Raw genomic sequence first — 16,363 nt, 5'->3', positions numbered from 1 at the left:
TAACACAAACTGGACAAAATTTAAACAAACTGCTATGACAAAATGGAAAGATAAGAAGGTTTGACACATGACAGAATCTCAATTACAACCTTAATAATCCGAACAACAGAAATGACCACAAAATAAGCCACCACAAGCTTCTCTCTTGCTGACCAAGGAACGAAGCGTCCTCTCACTTTATCAAAAAATTGGCATCTTAGCCACTGAGCTTTGCATCAATACTTCCAAGACCATTACCCGCTTCAACATCGTCACCCTCTGTCAACAAGTTCTCGATAGGGTTCAAGTGCTCCATGTCACTGTTATTGATCACAATCCGCCCTTCTTGGATCATTCTTTCTATTTCTCTTTTCAAATCCCGACAGCTGTCAATGTTGTGTCCCTGGGCATTGGAATGGTATTCACACCTTTTAGAAGGGTCAAAGCTTCTTGCACGTGGGTCCACACGATTTGGAGGAATAGGTGCAATCATGTCATGATTCTTTAACTTCTCAAATAAGCTTTCATAGGACTCTCCTATTGGTGTAAAATTATCTTTCAACCTTTGCTCCCCTTTATACCACTGGCTTGGATGTGGGTTATAGGGCATCTGAAAATTTTGTGGAGACTTCTGGAGATTTTGTGATGCTCGTGCTCGCCTCCTGGGGTGTTTTGGTGGCTGGACAACATACTGAGGTGGAGCGACAGAGTATTGAGCGTCCTGAGGTGGATAATACTGCTCAGGGGAGCCATAGAAAATTTGAGGAGGTTGCTCATACCTTCAAGATGTTCTCCTGGGACCTCTTCTAGACCCTGATGTCATCATGATTTCTTCAATCTCCTCATTTGTGTCGCTAAGATTATCTGACTCAACCCGGATAGCCTGAGTTGCGACTTTAAGAACAGCTTGACTTATAATTTTGCCTGTCTTAAGACCATTCTCTACCATTTCTCCAATTTTGATTGCTTCCGAGAAGGTTTTGCCAACTGCGGACACCATGTTTTGAAAGTAATCTGGCTCTTGCGCTTGAAGGAAGACAGTAATTAGCTCGTGGTCATCCATGGGTGGCTTAACTCGAGCTGCTTGCTCTCTCCATTTTATGGCATATTCCCTGAAACTTTCACTTGGTTTCTTCTTCAGGTTTGAAAGGGAAATGCGGTCTGGGGGAATGTCGATGTTGTATTGGAACTGTCTGACAAAGGCCTGTGCCATGTCATCCCAGACATACCAGCGAGACGTGTCTTGATCCATAAACCATTCGGAGGCTACTCCCGTAAGGCTTTCCACAAAATAAGCCATCAACAATTTTTCATTTCTTCCTGCCCCTCTCAGTTGATTGCAATACCTTTTCAGGTGGGCTATGGGATCTCCATGTCCATCGTACTTTTCAAATTTGGGGGTCTTGAAACCAGGCGGCAAGTGGACATCGGGGAACATACATAGATCTTTGAAGGCAACACTCTTTTGGCCTGCTAGCCCTTGTATGTTTTCCAACCATTGTTCTAAGCTTTTCAATCTTTGGGTCATCTCTTCCTGTACCATCTTTCGGGCAGGCTTCTCAGTTTTTGCAGCAAGATCAAACGAGTACGAGTGATACTCAGGAGAGTGGTACTGCTCTTGTTGTGTCGCAAATTGTGACTCATGACGAGGAACCTTCCCACTCTGAGTCTCTGGAGCACTTGTAACAGCTTCGACGTTAGTTGTCATTTTTCTTTGAGGCACAAACCAACCACCTCAACTTTCTTCACAATACAAAACCAAATATGTTAGAATGGACTCAGTCGGTCCTTATTATTATCAATATATATATTTATTTATTTATTTATTTATTTATTTTTTACCTTTGGTTTTCTTTTTCTTTTTTTCTCTTTTTCATCATTTTTTGTGTGTGGTCGAATCTTATGGAGATTGCCTACGTATCATGACCCCGCATGAATCAGACCTTGCGTAGTTCGGACCAATAAAAGATAAACAACAGTAAACATTTTTCAATTTTCATATTAGAACAAACTGAGTTTCAAAGGTTTGAAGATGACCTACAAACTTGAAACTCAAGAAACCCACATTATTCTAATCAAGAGATTTATAAACTCAAAAACAAAAGGCTAGCTCCCTTTCTCTGTTCGACAAATGCAATCGAACGGTTATTTTTGCAAACGTGGCCCCTTCCAAATTCCATATGAATTTTGAGGCCGGGGAGGATTATTTTATGACACTTCTACAAACTTGTCCGTTCTTTTGCAAAAATAGCCTTTCGACAACTGAGAGATACTCTAAGGCTATTTCGGCAAGAACGGTTTAAGACGCGGCCGAAGCTGGCTCGGCTTATTTTGACTAAAATTCAAACGGTATTCACTTGACCGCTGACTCTTTGTTTTTTTTCTTTTCAAATTACAATAAAATCTGGTGTTGCAAACACGGCCCTTCAGCGCCTCGGGGACGAAGATTTATAGGGCTGTGTGGGTCAACTAGACCAAAAATCCTAAACATGACCCAAAAAGTGGCTGTTTATGCAAAGTCAGCCTTCCGGCGTCCCTTTCGGGAACATTCGGCTATTTATGACAAAACAGAATCACCTGGCTTATTTATGACTCTTTTTATCGTTTTTCAAATTAGAAAACTCAATATTGCAAACACGGCCTTTCAACGTCTCGGGGACGAAGATTTTTTAAGGCTGTGTGGGTCAACTGGACCAAGTCTTAAAAAATGACCCAAAGGTGGCTGTTTATACAAAGTCAGCCTTCCGGCGTCCCTTTCGGGAACATTCGGCTATGTCTTGATAAAACAGTGTCACCCGACTTCTTTATGACAACATTAAATTTTGACATATATTTTTGTCATTTATTTGTATTTGGCTTTTTTAGCAAAAGGGGGGTTGGACCCGATGAGGGTTGCCTACGTATCTCACATCCGGTGAGAATCAAACCGACGTAGCTCGGGTAAATAAACTATTTTTGAAAAGATCCTTTTCCATTTTCTATTTTTTTCCAGAACAAACAAACAAACTATTATTTTCCTTCATAACAAACAAACAAACTAACGTAAAACATAAAACATTCCTTCTTTTTTTTTCTTTTTTTTTTTTCAAAATTTTGGCAGAGTTTCGACACTACTTGGACAATGGTTTTTTTTCAAAAATAAGTAGTTATATCTCTACACTGTTATTTTCTCCTCTTTTGCACGATTTTCTAATTTGTGGAGAATGATGACAACATTTAAAATCTTTTTGAATTTTCAATGCTTTTTTTTTATACATATTTTTTTTATATATATATTTATTATTATTTTTCAAAAATGTGGCATGGGAGACATAAGGATTTCCAAGACATCTTGGATTCCGCAAATGTTCCCCATGCGCTTTTCCCAAAATATGAAGCATGGGGGACATAGGGAATTCGAAGACTTCTTGGATTCCACAAATGTTCCCCATGTGCTTTTCCCAAAAATGAAGCATGGGGGACATAGGGGATTCCAAGACTTCTTGTATTCCACAAATGTTCTCCATGTGTTTTTCCCAAAAATGAAGTGTGGGGGACACATGGAATACCAAGGTTTCTTGAATTCCACAAATGTTCCCCATATGCTTAATTAACATAATAGCATGCTTATCTAAAAAATCGTGCAACTTTCTTATTTAATGTGATCAGCATGATAAGGAGTGCTATTTGTCCGCAACTATCATTGGTCCGCCGAATGACCCATTCACCCTTGAATAAATACAACATGTAGCACATAGGATGCCAAAAAAAATGGTCTTATTATTTTCAGGTTGCTTGTCCTAGACGGACCCAACCCCTGTGTTGAGTCCCCTAAGTCAAATGCACATGATGCAAATAAATGTTCCTACTAGGGATCCGGCATGAAGCTGAGTTATTCTAAGTTCATAACCTGGGTATTTGTTCTAGACCTGGCTTACCCGAGCGGACAACTCGAGCCGAGGATGGGAGCTGTGTACCGGTAACCAAAGGGCCATCCGGTTTTGCAACTCCTCCGAATCCTCGTTCTATTTTTGGTATATGACACTAATAGAAAGAAGTCACGACCAGCGTGCACTCCTCAAGAGAGAGAAGAGAGGGGTTTTGGCACAGTTTATATATACAGTCCAGATAATATCAAAACGGTAAAAGCATCTTTTAGCACATTAGGCATATATCATGTAACAGAATCAGATAAAACCAAATATAACAATTTATCTAAGCTCGAATTTCTAACCCTGAACCAGAGATTCTGGGTCTTGTCCCCAGCAGAGTCGCCAGAGCTGTCACACCTCTTTTTTCCGCACCCGGGGGCGCAAGGGAGCTTTTTCCAATTAAAGGACAATCGAAACGGGATTTGTTTATTTATTTCAGAGTCGCCACTTGGGAGATTTAGGGTGTCCCAAGTCACCAATTTTAATCCCGAATCGAGGAAAAGAATGACTCTATATTATAGTCTGCGTACCAGAAATCCGGATAAGGAATTCTGTTAACCCGGGAGAAGGTGTTAGGCATTCCCGAGTTCCGTGGTTCTAGCACGGTCGCTCAACTGTTATATTCGGCTTGGTTATCTGATTTTATACAAATATGAACTTATGTGCAAATTTTAACTTTTTACCGCTTTCATAATTATTATTTTTAAAGAATGTGAACATCGCTTAAAACATGTCTTTGGACTGCGTCACATGAAATGCACCCACAATCCGAAATATATTTTATTTGATGTTTTGGGATTTGGATTTGGGTCGCATGAAATACACACCCTAGTTTAGGAAAGTAGATTATTAAACACGCGCCTAAAGAGACTATCGCGTTATTATTTTGGGAAAACCGTGAAATTCGCTAAACGGCCCTCCTGAATTCTAAGTAGTTTAAAACAAGTATTTACTAAGGGCCCCGCAATTTGTATTTTTATTCGGCGAGGCTCATCTCATTCTTATTTTTTAAAGGAGTTTGCAACGTCATGGAAATGCATCTCCGACCACGTCACAATCAATGTACCCATGATTAGAGACACATTTTGACTTCGTTGAGATTTGGATTTAGGTCACATAAATGTGCACCCGAGTTTAAGGAAATTAAATTATTAAAGGCGCGCCTAAAGCAACTAGCGCATTATTATTTTGGGTAGGGCCGTGAAATTCGCTAAACGGCCCGACCCGGAATCTAAGTATTTAATACATATATTGTGTGAGGGCTCCGCAATCTGTACATTTATTTGGCGAAGCTAGTCTCATTTTTTATTTATTTATTTCTTTTTTTTCCCTTTTTTTTTCTTTTTTTTTAGAAAAGGACAAGGCTAAAATGACTACATTTCTTTGCTACTTCGCGAGGTCATGGGTTGTCGATTAAACTTATTTGATGAAACGAGTATTTTTTCCGCGGGATTAAATTACTACTATGATTTTAACATTGCTACTGCATGTACAAACAACTATTAAGACAAACATTTAGATAACAATAATCTGAGCATGAAGAAATAAAATGCCGAATAACTACTTAACATGACGGAACAAAGGAAATGCATTCACGACCAAATTTCAATATCATACGGAGTTAATTAACAAGAAATAGTGATTTACAAACATCATATGAATATGTCTCGCTCATTTGCATACTATTCGCATGAACTAGGATTGTATTTCAACAAAACACATGTACATATTACTAAACAACAAATATGAAGGACGCGGACAGAGATGACCTACTTGATATTATCGTCCGATGCGTTGGACCTGCGACGAAACCTCGGACAACAACCTTGACGTACCGGACCTCGACGAACCAAAGGCGACCTCAACGGACTGCACGACCACAGTGAAAGAACAGCGATAGCATGGGCTGGTTGGTTGTCGCGTTTGGATAGTACAGCTGGAGCAGTGGTGTTTGGACGGTGTTCAGTGGTCGTTTGATCCACTGCTGGGCGTGAGGAAACGACGGGGAGACTGGTGGTGGCGTGAAGTCGAGCTGGAGGTTTGGTGGTGTACGCCGGTGGTCGACGAGGCTGGGTAGCAGGTGGTCGTGAGCTGCTGTTTGACGGACGTGCTGAAAACGAACAGCAGCAACAATGGCTGCTGCTCGACCGACGCAGCAATGGGGTCGACGATGAACCTAGGAGGATGAGGAATGGTCGTGAGCTGGTGGACGGAGCAGCTGTGGGCTAGTAGTTTGGGCAGTGGGGTTTGTTTATGGGGGTTTCACGTTGGGGGACGACGATGGAGAGAGTTGGTCTGGTTGCGACGAGGGGGGGTTGCAGATAGGTTTTAGGTCGTAGGGTTTGGTTGATTGGTTGACGGACTGGTTGCGAAACGACGAAAGAGATGGTGTCGTCGGAGCAGGTGGTCGTTTGGACGTGGTGCTTGGGTGGTGGTGTTGGGCAGAGGTCGACGGAGGGAGGTGGTTTCGTTCACTGCTGGGGACGCGACAGTAGTGGTAGGTTTCACGGTGGTTTTGGGTTAGGGTCGCTAGGGTTTTTCCTAGGTTTTCTTCAGGAAGAGGAGGAAGACGATGAACAGCGGACGCCAGGTTTAATGGAGGATAGCCGGACTGGTTTGACGGAGCTCGGAGGAGGAGGAATGGTCGTGTTTTCCGGCGTTCGTTTGGACAGTGGTCGACGGGCCTGTTTGGTTGTTGACGGAGGTGGTGAGACGGGGTTTTCGACTGGTTTAGGTGAGGAAGGAGGTGGTGTTTTTTGTGGTGGTTTGGGCAGTTTCGGACGTGAGGGAGTCAAGGTTTTTGGAGTAGGGTTTTTCTGGTATTTTCTTCTTCTCCTTTAGGAATAAGATGGAGGAACAGTGCCCAGTCCTTTTCAATTTTCCAAAATCTCCCCCTTCAAAATGTTTTTGTCCGTGTATTTAGCATGGGTTTGCCCAGAAAAATGAGCCCCACGCGTGGTGGGGTTCGAGACTTATGTCCCCCACGCGTGGTGGGGTTCCCCATGTGTCAGAGACTCGGTTTATTATGGGCTAGGTCCGAAAATTAAGCCTAAAACCGGGTAGTTTGAACCCGAATATTATTCTTTTGCCCGGACCCGAGAAATAGGAACACGACGTTGCTTAACTAGTCCTATATAAGCAAAATAGCTAATAAAATAAGACTAATTATTTAAAACAAAACTATATTATTATTTTCTTAATATTTTTCAAGATTTAAAATAGCTACAAAATATTAATAAAACTATTTTTTTGTAATTTTCGTTTTTTATATAAAGATAAAATATAAAGTAATATTTTTGCATTTTTTCCAAATTAAAATGACTACAAAACCTTAATAGAATTATATTTTTTGTAATTTTCGAAATTATATAAAGTACAAAAATAAAGTGCAATTTTTTGATTTTTTCAAGTTTATGAGGGATACATAAACTAAAATTTATATATATATTTTTTAGTAATTTTTCTTTTGCGAGAAAAATAAAGTAAAAATAGTCAAAATAGCTATATTAGTCCTAAATTAAATATTTAAGCTAAGAATGTAAAAATTCCCGGGGAGGGTCAAAAATTACGTGCTTACACTCCCTACCAGTCCTAATATTCCTGCTAAGGTCATGTGTTTGTAGTCAATATATATGTATCCCCAAATCCCCCTGTACCCCATATGTGATTACTAAATTCATTCATTTGTTGTGTAAGGTCTTACCTTGACGTGTTTGAACTCTGTCTTATTAATACAACTTCTTTCAACCCTTTCTTCTACTGATTGCTTTCAAAATGGACTTGTCAGTCCAGTTTTTAAACAACCTCCTTTCAAACATGTGTCATGCACTTTCACTATACTCTTAGACAACTAGGTTCTACCCCTTTTGTGTGAGCCTTGCCTTGGGACCCTTGATCTCCCTTTAAACTTGGACACATGAAAGCTGGCCCTTCCACACTACACTTACTTAGTCTTGGATATGAAATCTAGGTGTGAGCACTGCGCGGGATCCCTTGAGGTCCTTAGGGAGCTCTGACACATCTAGATTTGAGGAAAAGCTATGAAACAATCTTGGCACTTGTGGTGATTGATTATATAACTCAGAGAGGAAGTCCTAATCAGGCTTCCTATAGTGTAACTTCTTATTTTCATTTCTACTCATGTAATTCACTTCAATGCTGGTCTATAATAACTTCTTGTAAATCAGTATTGGTGTTGGCTAGTGAAAAAGGATAGGGTAGATATGCATGTTATAGTTGTTAAGGGTAGAAAACATGTTATTAGGTTTATGTTCCTAATTGCGCAATAGAAACCATGTTTAGGGTTCATACATGCATTAGAAATCATGCTCTTAGGTCTCATGTTTATTGTTTCGGCATGTGCACCTTTACAAAATCATATGCTAAAGTCTGCTAATAATTAGGACTTTACTATTATGTTCTACGCTGCCATGTGCATTTAGAAATTCTGCTCTAGGAATTCTGCATCATGAGTTTTATACATGCATCTTAGATACCTTGTTTTAGGATCTCATTCGCACTTGCATTCACACTTAGTGTAAACTGCTGATTATAAAAGAGGTAAAAACAGTTTCACACTTAATTATCTTGCTTAAAATAACTAGGGATAACCTCTGCATTCGTATCAACTAGAACAGCATGCTCTTAGGGTAAAATAATATCCACACTATTTTAATAACTCGGAATAACCGCTGCACATCACTTTACACCTAGGCAAGCCTTAGGTAACTGCTTAAATAAAAACAGAATTGTCCTTGTTTAACTGCCAGTATGTTAAAATCAGTATGCAAGCCTGATTCGGACTTCTTTTCTGAGTCATGTGATAAATCTAATTCTGTTGTAATCACTTAGATACCATGCTTTTGAATTCTGAATTCAGACCTTATCTGTGTATGAGTCATGTTGTCTATATGCACTACCTGTGGAAGTATACTTGAGCCTTTCGTTTGTCTTCCATGCTCCCTTTAAATACAGTCCTATGTGTTCTTCTTTGTCGCCTAGCATTTTGCCTTTAAACCTGAGGGTCTGCCTAGAACCTCTCTCAAAGGATAGAAGTCCTAAATTCCTCCATGACTTGTAGGAATGGACGGGTAATAGCATGCAATAGAGGTCGATACCAACCCTCACTTTAATCACCTTCACGGGGCGTGAAAGAGTAGATATGGATATGATGACCGGTGCGTTAATACCACATGTAGCCCCTCTTTGATGAGTGTCATACCGGTATTGCATTGATATGATCCATATTACAAACAAACCTAGGACACCCCCTTTACATTCATAAGCATACTTTAGATTGTAGTTCTTTTCAAAATTTCGCCTTTCGCTAATTGTTTTCAAACACTTGTGTATTTAAACTCAAATCCCCTACTATTTGAGCCATACTTGTTTATTTGCTAATTGCACAAATTCACAAAAATTGTCTGGCCAGAAACCACACTAGTGGATCCTGAGGGGTGCCTAACACCTTCCCCTTAGGATAATTTCTAGCCCTTACCCTATCTCTGGTTACCAAACATAGTTGTCGATGAAACCTATAGGTGCCCTAACGCACCTTAAAATCGTTAGGTGGCGACTCTTCAAAATTGCAAAACCCCTTTCCAAAAGGAAAGAGTTGTCCCAACAAAATGTCACGAACCCGATTCCGCGAAGGAAAAGGGGGGCACGACAGCATGGCGACTCTGCTGGGGAACTTTAGGCTTTTATCATTACAAATTGTTTTTGTGGATTTGTACCCTATGTGCAATTACTTATTTATTTTATTTAAGCGTTTAATTTCTTCTTCAAAAGTAAAACTGACATATCTTTCTTGTTTCTTTCCTTTATAACAGCTTTAAATTAAGAAACTGATGTATTTATCACTTTCTTAACGTGCAAATACATCTCAACATACTTTTAATTATTGCATAATCATGCTCAACATCATACTCCACTCGTGCCAAACAAATACTATAGAAACGCTTGATGAGTGGTTGCGCTCTTCCTATATCATTACCCCCTAAATTTGGAAAGGCTTATTTGAGGTAAAACTAGTCGATCAGCGGTGCAGTCGATAGTTCTGTGCCTTCCCCTTGAGTTGTCCGCTCAAGGGTACCAGTCTAAAATCCCATATAAACCTTACTCTATTTAAATTGCGCATGCATCATGGTCAAACCTAGCCGGGTCAGTTACGTTGTCCACATAATGATCCTTTAAGATAGCCTTGTCCAAAAGTCCACTTGGGTTTCCCTAAACCCAAATGAACGCCATCACGTTCTGTGCATTTATTTAGAGAACTAAATGCTTCATACTAATTGTTAATGTTAAATAGTCGAGTCCGGTAGGGGTAGGGTCTAACCCTTTTGTTTTGCAAAAAATGAGGCACGAGGTCCCCAGTTTCGGTATGGTTAGCACGCCCCCACTCTTGATAGACTAGTGGAGGAGTCTTCCATCGAATGACCAAATCAATGAATGGAAAGAGAGGGATGTCAAAGCAAGCAAAAAGTTGAAATATCTAGAATACAGTCTGCTGGAATTGGAAGGAAAAGTGAGGAAGAGAGTCACCGACTGCCAGAACTCTGAAGGAAACGAAGGAAAACACCTGGCAAAGGCATTTTTACTGGTGAACCTACGCGAGCTGGAGGATTTGATCAACGAGAGCATTCAACCTGAGGAAGGTCCTTCTGGGACCAAGTAGATAGGAGTTTACCTTTTTGCTTTATGAATGTAATAAGGCCAATGGCCATTAGTGACTTTTATTCCTTGCTTATTTAGTGTGGTTTTGGGGTTCGTCTATTTTTATCAATAAAATGAGGCATTTAGCATTTTAAGTTCTCCAAATCAATTTGTCGCTAGGCCTACCTCGGGCACCAAGAGGTTCCCAAGTTAGAACACGCTTTACATTCCCACACTATGTGTTTAAATAATGCAATACTTTTTATAATCTTCACTAACTTGATTACCTTTTGTTTTATTTTTTGTTTTACTATTCCCCTTCCCAAAGGTTAGTTCGTGCACTCTAGCATCATCATCTTATTTCACAAGATCCAAGGGCCCTCCACCCACTCCTCCTCTCAGTCCTATTAAAGGCAAGAACAAAGGCAAAATGGAAGATTTAAACAACATCAGGAAGGATAACATAGCTGAACGGGTAGAGGCCACGGATGGCCAGGGTATTCGGGTTCCTAACGAGAATGTGTCACAACTTGAACAAAAACTGCTGAAATTCCGAGAAGAGCTTGATCAGGTCCGGAATCTGGCAAACCTGTCATTTTTCCTCAATACCCCAGATATAAACTTTCCCAACGCTCAAAACCCTACACCTCCTCAAAATATCCCAAAATAGCAGAATCATCCCACTCTTCACCATCACGCTACTCCACCAAACAACCAATGTAATACCTGCCATACCCCAAACAACACTCCACTACTCATCCCAGAACCTCATAACTCCACAAACGACCATTTCCACACCCATACACCGGTCCACCATAATACTCAAATCTACGTGGAGACCATGCTACACCCCACCCAACCTATCTCATGCATACCTGAGTCTGATGAAAAGGATCTGCTTATCAGGAACTTAGCTAAGGAACTTAAGAAATTGACCAGCTGGATTCAGGGCATTGAAGGAAGCAAAGGAATCGAGGGGCTAAATTATGAGGATCTTTGCATACAGTCTGATGTCGAACTGCCTGAGGGGTACAAACCTCCTAAGTTTGAAATATTTGATGGTACGGGTGATCCAAGGGTCCATCTGAGGACATATTGCGACAAACTGGTTGGAGTAGGGAAGGATGAAAGAATCTGCATGAAGCTGTTCATGAGGAGTTTGAAGGAAGATGCATTATTTTGGTACATCAGCCAAGATCCCAAGAAGTAGTCAAGCTAGGTAGGTATGGCATCTGACTTTATAGACAGATTCAGGTTTAATACAGAAAATACACCAAATGTGTTCTATATCCAGAATTTGAAGAAGAAGCCCACAGAGACGTTTCACGAGTATGCTACTCGCTGGAGGTCCGAAGCTGCTAAGGTCAGACCCGCCTTAGAAGAGGAGCAAATGAACAAGTTCTTTGTCTAGGCTCAAGACCCGCAGTACTATGAACGACTGATGATGATTGAGAACCACAAGTTCTTCGACATTATCAAATTAGGTGAAAGAATTGAAGAAGGTATTAAAAGTAGTATGGTTACAAATTTCGAAACCTTGCAACCTACAAATAAGGCTTTACAGTCTAGTGGTGTGTCCAAGAAAAGGGATGTAGGGGCCGTGATGGTTGCACAGAGGACAAAATCTCCCCTCAAATACCAAACTTATCCAACACCTCTACTCACATACCAGCTAACCCCAAATTACCAAGCACCCTCACCTTCATACCAAGCTCTACCACCAACTTATCAGTCACCTCCACCTCCTACATACCAACCTACCTCACACAAATACTCCCAACCTGCTCATGTCAACCAAACTTATAATGTTGAACCATCCCATTATCAATCACCCCCTGCACGCCAAAATTTCCCTAGACCTCGACCTAATTTTGATCGCAGACCTCCAAAACAATACACCGCCATCGTTGAACCCATCGACCAGCTGTATGAGAAGCTCAAAGTTGTTGGTTATGTCACCCACATCCCTGCTGCAACCCCTGAGAATCCTTCTCAGTGGGTTAACCCAAACAAGTCCTGTGCATACCACTCCGGCATGAAAGGGCACACCATCGATGAGTGCCGCTCCTTGAAAGATAAGATACAGTCTTTGATTGATAACAAGATCATTATTGAAAAGGAACCCGATCCAAATGTCCGTAACAACCCTTTGCCAGACCATAAGGGTGAGGGTATCCACATGATTGAAATAGAAGATGACTAGGATCCCGAGGGATCAATCAGGTTGATGGCAGAAGGTGATGACCCAAAGAAACCAACAATTACCCTCAATCCAATCATAGTCTATATCCAACCATCTGAGGACACTGAGGTGAATATGTCTATATCCCTTGAGTTTGAAGCAGCAACATCTGCAAAAGCACCCGTACCAATTGAGGTTGAATTTGTGGCTCCGGAAAATGCGCCCACACCATTTGAGGTTGCAGTCTTGCCACCCAAGACACATGTTCCATTCGAAATAAGGATAGCCGCGCTGATCCCAGTGGCGATGTCAACCATGTCACCATTTTACACAAATTTTGTACCCTGGGACTATGCAGCTGAGGTGAGAAGGAAGGACAAGGTCAGGATTGAAGTAATTATCGCAGCACAGGGTATAATAAGAACTGGTAGAGTCTATACCCCTGAACATCTAGTTGAATCAAGCAATCAAGCCTCCAATTGGCCGCCACTCATTGAGATAGGTCCGGACGACCTTTGGAGGAAGATACAGGCCAAGGAATATTCGGTCATCGACCAGTTAAACAAGACGCCAACACAAATATCCATTCTCGCTTTGTTGTAAAATTCTGAGACGCACAAGAATGCTTTGTTAAAGGTGTAGAATGAAGCATACGTACCAAGTAACATCACTAGCGGGGAAATGGCTAATAGGTAGGACAAGTTCTGGAAAGCTATAAGGTCACCTTTCATGAGGACGAGCTGCCACCTGAAGGGCTGGGGCACAACAATGCACTGCATATCACTATGCAATGCGAAGATTATTTCATCACCAGAATCCTGATCGATGGAGGTTCCAGTCTTAACATTTGTCCGATGGTAACACTCAAGAAGTTTGGTAAAGGGCTGCATGAGATAAAGGATGGAGCAATCAATGTGAAAACCTTCGATGGTTCTCAAAAGCCCACCATTGGTGAGATTAGCATAGGCCTGCAGATGGGACCAACCTGGTTCGAGGTCGATTTCCAGGTGATAGATGTACCAGCATCTTACAACTTGATGCTGGGACGGGCGTGGATTCATGCTACTGGGGCCGTAGCATCAACACTGCATCAGGCAGTAAAGTTCGAATGGAATCACCAGGAAGTGATCATTCACGCGATGATGGCAACCCTATATTCAGTCGCCAGACCATTCTGGTGATCGAGGGAAGAAGAAATCTGGGTGGAGAAACTTACCACCAGATTGAGCGGGTCAATGCTATCGACAAAGACAAATGGTGGGATAGAAAAATCGAGAGTATACTAAGTTGGAGTGGGTACAAACCTAGAAAAGGGCTCGGCAAGAACCTCCAAGGAATTTCTAAACCCATAAAACTCAAGAAACATGGCACTACTTTCGGTCTGGGATATGATTACACCTGGGAAGATTCAATAACTGGTCGCCGCCATAGCGCGGTCCTTACTATCCACTAGAGCAGTCGATACTGCATCTGGAGTAGACTTTCCAACAGGCTGACATTATTTATGGGTCATATGAAGAAGAAGCACTTGTAGCAGTGAAGAACCTATTTTTAGAGGACAATGATATGGATTGTTGTGTTATTCTCAATGAGGAGGGGGAGGAAGGCCCTTCCATATAGGCTGTGAGCAGAGGAGCACATCTCGAGAATTGGACCATCAGAACAACCAAAGCCCGACGAGCTAAAACAAGCATTATTCACTATTTTATTTACTAAATGATTTTCTTCTCGCATTTTTCAATTTCAGCAATAAGATCTTCGATGATCAAAAGAGTTATTCAATTTATCAAAAGCATGTTTGATTTTCTTATGAATTAATATTTATTGCTATCTCTCCTTACTTTACCCATATAGCATTACTATTACTTATCTTGATGAACCAATGACTGTGACATGCAATGAGACAACGTAACAAATGGACATAGATTCAGAAGAAGATGACATACTTGACGAGATTGTCGAGGAAGTTGAGAATTTTGAGAACAGACCTAAGTCCAACCTGGACGAAACCAAAATTGTCAACCTAGGAGATGCAGAAAACGTCAAGGAAACACGAATCAGTATTCACCTATCGCCATCAAAGAAGAAAGAATACACAAAATTTTTGAAAGAGTATGAGGCCATATTCGCCTGGTCGTATGATGACATGACTGGTCTAAGTACGTCCATTGTGGCTCACAAGCTGCCAACCGATCCAATGTGTCCACTAGTAAAGCAAAAGCTCAGAAAGTTCAAGCCTGATATAAGTCTGAAAATCAAGGAGGAAGTCAATAAGCAGATCAAAGCTAAGGTTCTCAGGATAGTAGAATACCCGACATGGTTAGCCAACATTGTGCCAGTACCAAAGAAGGATGGGAAGGTCAAAGTCTGTGTCAACTACCGGGATTTCAACCGGGCCAATCCGAAAGACGACTTCCCTTTGCCAAATATACAAATCCTGATTGACAAGTGCGCCAAGCATGAACTACAGTCATTCGTAGATTGCTTCACTGGTTATCATCAGATCTGGATGCATGAGGAAGACGCTGAGAAAACGATTTTCATTATGTCGTGGGGAGTGTACTGTTACAAGATGATGTTGTTCGTCTTAAAGAATGCAGGGGCCGCCTACATGAGGGCCAAGACTACCATTTTCTATGATATGATACACAAAGAGATAGAGGTATATGTGGACGATGTTATTATCAAGTCCAAGAAGGCCACTAACCATAACCTGGAAGATTTGAGGAATTTCTTCAATAGACTGCGGAGGTACAACCTGAAACTAAACCCCGCAAAGTGCGCATTTGGGGTTCCTGCTGGGAAATTGCTTGGGTTTATTATGAGCTGCCGAGGAATAGAAATGGATCCATCAAAAGTCAAAGCCATTCAGTAACTACCACCACCAAAAAACAAGAATGATGTGATGAGTTTTTTGGGAAGGCTTATCAGCCGATTCATAGCACAATCTACAGTTATCTGTGAGTCAATCTTTAAGATGTTAAAGAAGGACGCCGCTACCAAATGGACTGATGACTGCCAAAAGGCCTTCAACAGAATCAAGGAGTACCTGTCAACACCACCAGTCTTAGTCCCGACCGAGCCAGGTAGACCCATATTACTCTACCTTACAGTGTTGGATGGAACTTTCAGCTGCGTTCTGGGGTAGCATGATGAAATAGGGAGGAAGGAGCAAGCCATTTATTATCTCAGTAAAAAGTTCACCCCATACGAGGCCCGGTATTCTCTATTGGAATGCACCTGATGTGCTTTGACTTGGGTAGCTCAGAAGCTGAGACATTACTTCTGTGCCTATACTACATATCTCATATCAAGGATGGATCCCTTGAAGTACATCTTTTAGAAGTCCATGCCCACCGGAAAGCTAGCCAAGTGGAAAGTCCTGTTGAGTGAGTTCGACATTGTTTACGTAACTCAGAAAGCGGTCAAGGGACAGGCACTGGCTGACCACCTTGTTGAAAACCCCATGGATGGAAAATACGAACCCCTGAAAATGTATTTTCCTGATGAAGAGGTATCATTCATAGGAGAAGACATTGCGGAATCCTATGATAGTTGGAGAATGTTCTTCGATAGAGCAGCAAACTTCAAAGGAGTTGGCATAGGAGCAGTCCTGATATCAGAAACCGGCCAGCAT

The sequence above is a fragment of the Nicotiana sylvestris genome, chromosome 4 (assembly GCF_000393655.2).
Source record: "Nicotiana sylvestris chromosome 4, ASM39365v2, whole genome shotgun sequence".
NCBI lineage: Eukaryota > Viridiplantae > Streptophyta > Magnoliopsida > Solanales > Solanaceae > Nicotiana > Nicotiana sylvestris.
This window is presented reverse-complemented; position numbering follows the sequence as displayed.